A 7,955-nucleotide genomic window follows, 5' to 3' on the forward strand; every position below is an offset into this window, starting at 1 on the left:
TCCTGCATTTGTACAGGGATGAGCGTCCCCAGTGCAGACCTGGATCTGTGATCCTGCTCCTCAGGAAGCCTCTCAGGAGAGCAGGGAACCCAAAATGTTTCCCAGCCCCTCTGAGCAGGTGCCGGGAACCTTTGGGAAGACAGGTGAGAGCTGACCTTGCTGGGAAGGAAACTGGAACATCACCTGGGAATTTTCCTCCAGGTGATGCTACTCACAGTCATCTTGGGCTGGTCAAAACCATTGGGGTTGTTCAGTCTGGAGAAAAGGAGGCTCAGGGGGGACTTCTTCACTCTCCACAACTCCCTGACACGAGGGTGGAGCAAGGTTGGGCTCTGCTCCCAGGGAACAAGGGACAGGACAAGAGGAAAAAGTCTTAAGCTACACTAGGGAGGGTTCAGATTGGATATTCGGGAAAATTTCTTCATGGAAAGGGTTGTCCAGCCCTGGCACAGCTGCCCAGGGCAGTGGTGGAGTCCCCATCCCTGGAGGGATTTAAAAGCTGTGTGGATGTGACACTTGGGGACACGGGGCAGTGGTGGCCTTGGCAGTGCTGGGGGAATGGGTGACCGTAAAGGGCTTTTCCCAGCCTCAGCAATTCCATGACTCCATAAGAATCTGTGTCCTGCCAGCTGCTCGGAACTAATGGCTGCTGCTCTCCCTTTCTACTTGGGACAGTTGTAGCTCAGCACATCCCAACCTCATTCCCGAATTTTTTGTGTTCCTTGGAGCACCATCACCAACAGAACCCGCTGTTCAAGGCTGGGCTCTGCCGGGAGCTCATCCTGGTGTTCCCGGCCTCTCCACCTTTGTTCCATGGCCATTCCCAAACCACACATACACTGCTGCCCTCAGCCCTGCTCCCAGCCTGTGGAGAGGCATCTGCACAGGCAAATCCAAGCTCTCCTGCAATATTTATCACACAGGAAGGTTCACCATCTGTTGCCTCCTCTGATGCTCCCCAGGACCAGCGCTCTGCTGCTTTTCCAGGTTTTCCTGTGGGACCCCAGGGCTGGGGCTGTGCTGAGTTTCGGGCTGCCCACCCAGAGGGTGACAGCAGCACGTCCCAGAGCTGCTCTGCATCCCAGGGCTCTCCCATGGCACATGTGATGCTGTAGCACTGCATAAAAATGCGTTGATAGGGGTCGATTTTTCTTCTGTGATTTATTGTTTTTCTTCACCTGCCTTACAAAAATCCTCACCCAAACCCACGAGAAATTCTGGGTTTGGAGCCTCCCATCTTGTTTCTCCTTTCCTCTTCGTGACCAACTTGTCACCGCTCCTTTTTGGATGAAACCCCACCTCAGCTCCCTCCATTTGTCACATCCCTCGCCCTTGAGGGAGTCGACGCTTCCACCCTCCTCCTCACCTCAGAGCTCACCCCTTGTACTTTATCTCCCGGATTGATTTGTCCTGTGTCAGCTGCTCCCTCTTGCAATTATTTTCTTCAAGGCTGAGGAAGCAGCACTTGACAGGGATCTTTTCCCACTGGCTGCCTGCAGACCTTCATCGGTAAACCCAAAAAGCGCTGCCAGGTGGAGCTCCTGGAGCTTGGCTTCACCCAGAAGGTTTTCCTGCAAGCCCTGCCGACTCTGACCCCCCACCCAAACGCTTCAGCATCCCATGGGATTCTCAGTGGGGTTGGAGCTCGATCTAAGAAAGGGTTTCCCACCCTTGCACGTCCTCTCCAGCTCTACAGCATCCCATGGGGCACCTGCATCCCCCATGGAGGTGAATTCCTGGTGGGAATGGTGGGGGCTGAAGCTCTGACGGGGTCACTGCTTTGCATCCAGCTGGTTGAACACTCAGAGTTGTGTTTGTCCCTGTCACTGACGCCCTGTCTGTGCTTTGCCCTCTCCCACTTGCCCATTTGAGGCTCTCATTGAGTCTTGGAGCTGCTCTGAATTGCAAATTTCCCTCTGAGTCCTGATCCTGGGATCTGAGTCACTGCATAATCCATGGCCCCAGGGCTGAGGGGTTCAAATGCAGCCCAGAAGAGTCGTGGAGTCATGGAACAGGGAGAGGAAACCATGTCTGGGAATGTAACACCCTGCTGCGAGCTGATAGACCACGGCCATGAGCTGTGTGTGATGCATCACAGGCTCCCTGGTTTCCTGCAAAGGACATGGAACTGTTGGAATGAGTCCAGGAAGGGCCACGGAGCTGCTCCAAGGGCTGGAGAACCATTTCCTATGGAGCCAGGCTGGGAGAGCTGGGGGTGCTCACCTGGAGAAGAGAAGGACCTAAAGGGGCCTCAAGGGGCTCCAGGAGAGCTGGAGAGGGACTGGGGACAAGGGATGGAGGGACAGGACCCAGGGAATGGCTTCCCACTGCCAGAGGGCAGGGCTGGATGGGAGATTGGGAAGGAATTCCTGGCTGTGAGGGTGGGGAGGCCCTGGCACAGGGTGCCCAGAGCAGCTGTGGCTGCCCCTGGATCCCTGTGAGTGTCCAAGGCCAGGTTGGACGGGGCTTGGAGCAGCCTGGGACAGTGGAAGGTGTCCCTGCCCATGGCAGGGGGTGGAACCAGGTGGTCTTTAAGGTCCTTTCCAACCCTGGCGGGCTGGATCCAGCCTTCCTGGGAGCACAGCTTGGTGTCACCCCCAGGACAGCTCAGGTGTGGGAGGAAAGAGCTCTGGCCCTATAAATTTCCTCCCTGCACAGACAGTGTCACCTTGGAGCTGGCAGCAAGCAGCAGCCAGGCTGTAAATCACTGCTCCCGGTGTTTTTGGGCTGTTCCCAGATTTTGGGTCTGTCCATGGTGAGTCAGAGCAGCCCCAGATGACGCTGTTCCAGTTGCTCCCTGTGTGCATTCCCAGGATTTACAAGGGCAGGGATCAGAGGCTGGGTAAGCAGCTGGAAGGAGACCAGTCACCTGCTAACTGGGGGGCTGCAGCTCTGGGGGGAACTGGGGAGGACATGGGGTGTCCTACGGTGCTTCCACATGGAAATCAGGCATGGCTTTGCTGGAAGAGCTTTTTTCCCAAGGAACCAAGTGAGACAGAGAACAAAAAGAGTGGGAGAAGAGGACAATCCAGGCACTGAAGAGATCATGAAAATAGTGGATATTTATTTCTTTGCCTCCTTGTTCTCCCAAATGTGGGGATGGGGAGTTCCCAAGGGCCTGGGCAGTGTTTGCTTGGAGAAAGAGGAGTCGATGGCGAGGGCAGGAGCACAAGGAGGGGAAATCCTGCTCCAGATTCCTGAGGGATTCCTGCAGCTGTTCCCTCTCTGCCCCTAAAATGGCGACGTGAAGATAATTTGGTCTTGTGCTGAAGTTTTCAGTGATTTTGATGATATTTGTCAACCCAGGAGTTGTGGGACTGGGCAACGCATCCCCCACCAAACCCTGGCTTATCTGCAGGGGGTCACTTTAAACCCTTGTTGCTATCCATCTGATTTCCCTGTAAAGCCCAGGCAGGGGAGCAGAGGCAAATCTGGAGACAAGACACAGCAAGTTTCACGGCAGAGTCCTGAAAATTCTCTGATCTGTATCAGGACAGGAATTCTGGAGGAGAGCAGAGCGGAGCTGGGCCGGGTTGGGGTCATAAAATCACGGAATTATAGAATGTAGGATATCCTGAGCTGGAAGGGACCCACAGGGATCACCCAGCCCAGCTCCTGGCCCTGCCCAGACCCCCCAACAATCCCACCCTGGGCATCCCTGGCAGCGCTGTCCAAACGCTCCTGGAGCTCTGGCAGCCTCGGGGCCGTGCCCATTCCCTGGGGAGCCTGGGCAGTGCCCAGCACCCTCTGGGGGAAGAACCCTTTCCACTGGAGTGGTGAGAGCCTCTCCTGGGTGCTGAGATGCTCTGCTGGAGCAAAGGTTGTCCTGGCTTTAGGAGGAGAAGAGACATAAAGATGGGAATGTGGGGGATTTCCACGGTGTTGCATGAGAAAGCCCAGAGGAGGCAGAGCTGGAATCTCATTTGAGGCTTTGCTATTTTCCCTCTGATTTTAGTTGTTGTTTATCTGCAGCATCAAATTCTGCCCTTATCTCTTGTTTGTTCCTCTGTTTCCAAGGCTCTGAGAGCACCAGATGAGGCAGGACCAGCCTGGGGTCAGACGAGGGGACCTTTGGCTCATCCTGGGATGGGGAGCCCTCAGAGCCCAGCAAGGGGGATGTGTTTGTGTGCTGGGTGTCCTCTCTAAAGTTCTTAATAAAATTCACAAACCCATCAAGATCAATCCCTGTGCCAGCTTGGCTCATCAATACTTCAGTGCTCGTCTCCCCCGGTCTCTTTGAAGGGATTATTTTAATATGCACCAGCTCCTCAGACATGGATAATGAGGGGTCAGGCGGACGCTTTTGTGTGCTCAGAATGTGTCTGCAGCTGGGCTGCTCCCTCGCTCCCTCCTGCTGGGGCTGCCAGAAGATTCTTCTGGAGCTTCCCAGCTCCCAGACTCCCGGGGCGCATCCTGACCTCATGCTGTGCCCGCTGCTGGGACCGGGGAAAAGCCAAGCACTCAGGACAACAAACCTGTCCCATGGCTGTGGGGCCAGAGGAGACCCCAGACAGTCTCTCCCCAGAGGAGAATCCCATTTTCCATGAATAAACTTCCCCATTTTATCCCAAAGTTTCCCCTCAGATTGGGATGGCAGTGGGTATTTGATTGTGTTGATGTTTTTGGAAACCTCCCCTGATGAGAAGGTCCCTCTTCCTTCCTCTACTTCCACGGGGGATTTGCCCATCCTACTGCTGAGCTGGAGCTCACCCCGTGCCAGCCCTGCATGACACCAAGCATGGAGCAAGCAGAGCCCTGCTCCCAGAGCTGACGGATTTTGGGATGGGGTCACGGCAGCGAGGCGTCTGGGAGAGCTGGAGTTACTGGAATGCTGCATCCCAGCTGGGTGTGGGCTCGAGGGGGGCTGGGATGGAGGCCACAGGCCACAGCGAGTGGCTGCTTTCCTTCTCTCCATGACAAGCGGGAGGGCTGGCACTCGGGTTTGTTTGTTTTTCTCATCCTTGTTTGCAAACTCATTTAGTGTAATAACAGCCCTGCCGGGGTTTCAAAGGACAGGTTTCCACCGCTTGGAAAAGGAGATTCCATGGAGCAGGAGCAGGAGGGGATCCTCTGCTATTTGAAATATTTTTCTCTCACAGACATCCTCTCTCCAGCTTTACCTGCCCACCACAGAGGGGCTTGAGCAGCCTGGCTGCAGGAGATCTCCATGGAGATGTTCCAAGGGCTGGAGAACCATTTCCTATAGAGCCAGGCTGGGAGAGCTGGGGGTGCTCACCCGGAGAAGAAAAGGATCCAAGGAGAGCTCAGAGCCCCTGGCAGGGCCTAAAGGGGCTCCAGGAGAGCTGGAGAGGGACTGGGGACAAGGGATGGAGGGACAGGACACAGGGAATGGCTTCCCAGTGCCAGAGGGCAGGGATGGATGGGAGATTGGGAATTGGATATTCCTGGCTGGGAGGGTGGGGAGGCCCTGGCACAGAGCAGCTGTGGCTGCCCCTGGATTCCTGGCAGTACCCAAGGCCAGGCTGGACAGGGCTTGGAGCAGCCTGGGATAGTGGGAGGTGTCCCTGCCCACGGCAGGAGGTGGGACTGGATGAACTTTAAGGTCCCTTCCACCCCAAACTATTCAGTGACTCTGTGATTTTGTGGAAGTGGTGATGTCACTGCCGTACAGGGATTTGGGAAAAGGCGGTGGCTCACTGGGAGCTGCTCCATCATTCCATGGCGTGCCAGGGAAGGGTGACCCAGCGCTGGGGCGTGGGAGTCACAGGGAGCTGGGATCAAAGCCATGGCCGTACCAAACTTTCCTGACCAGATGTGGGTTTTGATAAAGGAACCGGGCAGTTATCGCTCCACCTCCACGGAGTGTGTGCAAATCATTAAGTGGTTATTAATCCCTCATTAAATTCCAAGCCTGAGAAAGTGTGAGGAAGAATTCACTCCACGTGGTTCAGCCCCAGCACCAAGGAATCACACCTTGATGTGCAGGAGGGGTTGGATGGCTCAGCCCACCCAGAAGGGACGTCCCTGCTCCAAGGCATCCATCACTTTTTGGTAAGACTGTCCTTGAGGAGATTCCTGCCCTTTCACTGTGCCAAGTAGGATGTGATGAATCCCGGAAGACCATCCCCACATCCTCAGCTGTTGTCCCATTATTCCCAGCTGACTTTGGAAGCTGTGAGAAGGCCCAGTGACAGTGGGCACAGCTGGAGGGTGACATCAAACCGCGGCCACCAAGCACAAACCCCACGGTGTCAGTGGTAACCCTGCCTGGGCTTTTCTCTCCCCTCCAAAAAGGGCTACGATAGTAAAGTCAATAAAAGTTATCCTCAAGGAATGTTGGGCAGGCACAGGCTCCAGTTTTCTTCTCCAGCTGCAGCCCTCACCTTGAGCAGGTGAAGGGTCCATGAGCCACCAGCGGAGAATGAATTGGGCAGATCACAAAGCATTTCGGTTCCTCGGAGCAAATTAGGGCTCATCAAGGAAAACTTTCCAGAAGTTCCTTTCCCCAAGCACTTCTGCAGGGCTGGAACTGGGCTGTGAGAAGAGCACTGGGGTTATCTAAATCATATTTGGGGGGATTCTCTCATTAAGGAGGGTTTTGAGGTCACACCTCCTGGTGGGTTTATTCCAGCATGGACCAGGGGGTCTGGTGACCCTTTGGATGAGACCCTGTGGAGATGTTTTCCATGGAGGAGAGCATGGAGGGGGTCTGCAGGCGCGTGTGAGCCAGAGGACAATCCGGGAAGCGCCGGCTCCGGGGTGGAGCGGCTGCAGGGACAGGCAGAGCCGGCTGAGCCGCTTCCCACGCCCGCACCGGGAGATTCCCTCGGAGGCAGCCACGGGCTGGAGACAGCGCGGAGGGGCTGCAGCGGCTCCTCTCTGCTTTCCTTCTTGTCTGGCCACGGAATCTGCCTGGGTTTGGGTTTGTCTGGGAATCAGTGGGACGCACCTGGGGCGTGATGAGCTTTGTTTGCCCTGGTGGATCCCCCATTCCACACCTGGAGCCCCTCCTGCCCCATCCCAAAACCCTCCGGCCCGGGCAGCGCTGGGATCATTGGGATCATTCCCTGCCCAGGTTTTGTGCACCATGGCTGGGTGGGGGGCTCAGAGACACAGAGTGGTAGTTCTCCAGGGTGGGAGACAAGGGAAGGGATGGGCAGGATAGAATCATGGAATTCCAGAATGGTTTGGGTTGGAAGGGACCTTAAAGCCCATCCAGTCCCATCCCCTGCCATGGGCAGGGACACCTTCCACTGTCCCAGGTTGCTCCAAGCCCCATCCAGCCTGGCCTTGGACACTTCCAGGGATCCAGGGGCAGCACCCTGGCAGAAGGTGCTGGTGCTTGGTGGGTGTTTGCAGCTCCCCTCCAGCTCTTTTCCCACCCCTCTCTACTTCCCTCTCCTTCCTCCTCACTCTCCTGCCTAATTTAAGGACAAAACAGAGCCCATGGACAGCCCTGTCCCTGCCTCCCAAACACTCAGAGTCCTCCTTCCCTCTTTGTGCAGCACCTGGCGTGTGGTCCCTGCTCCAAAGGAGAGGGGACAAAGAGAGGTGGCACTGCCACATCAGATGGCATTTGCCAGCAGGATGCTGCAGGCAGCAACATCACGGTCCAGGGACTGATGCAGAGGCAATGGATGGTGTCTCTTCAGCTCTGGCTGATGCCAAGGAATCGTGGCTAACACGGCTCTTCCCAGGGTCCCGGCCTCTCTTCCTCCACATGGACAAAATCAGCTTGTTTTCTTCCAGGAGACAAAAACCAAAAAAGCAAAGAGAACACCTCAGCCTTTGTTCAGGGAGACAAGGGCTGCAGCCTGCTCAGATGGAATTTATTTCGTGCTCCGTAATTCAATCCATTCGGGCTCAGGATGTGGCCGGGAGAGTTGAGCCAAAAAATGCAAGTTTAAAGTAACTAAATTTTATGCTGTGTGTACAGCGATGTTTGGGGTTGGCTGAGACAAGCAGTTTCCACGGGGCTTTTTGCAATTCCTGTT

Source organism: Corvus hawaiiensis, chromosome 6 (assembly GCF_020740725.1).
Source record: "Corvus hawaiiensis isolate bCorHaw1 chromosome 6, bCorHaw1.pri.cur, whole genome shotgun sequence".
Classification (NCBI taxonomy): Eukaryota; Metazoa; Chordata; class Aves; order Passeriformes; family Corvidae; genus Corvus; species Corvus hawaiiensis.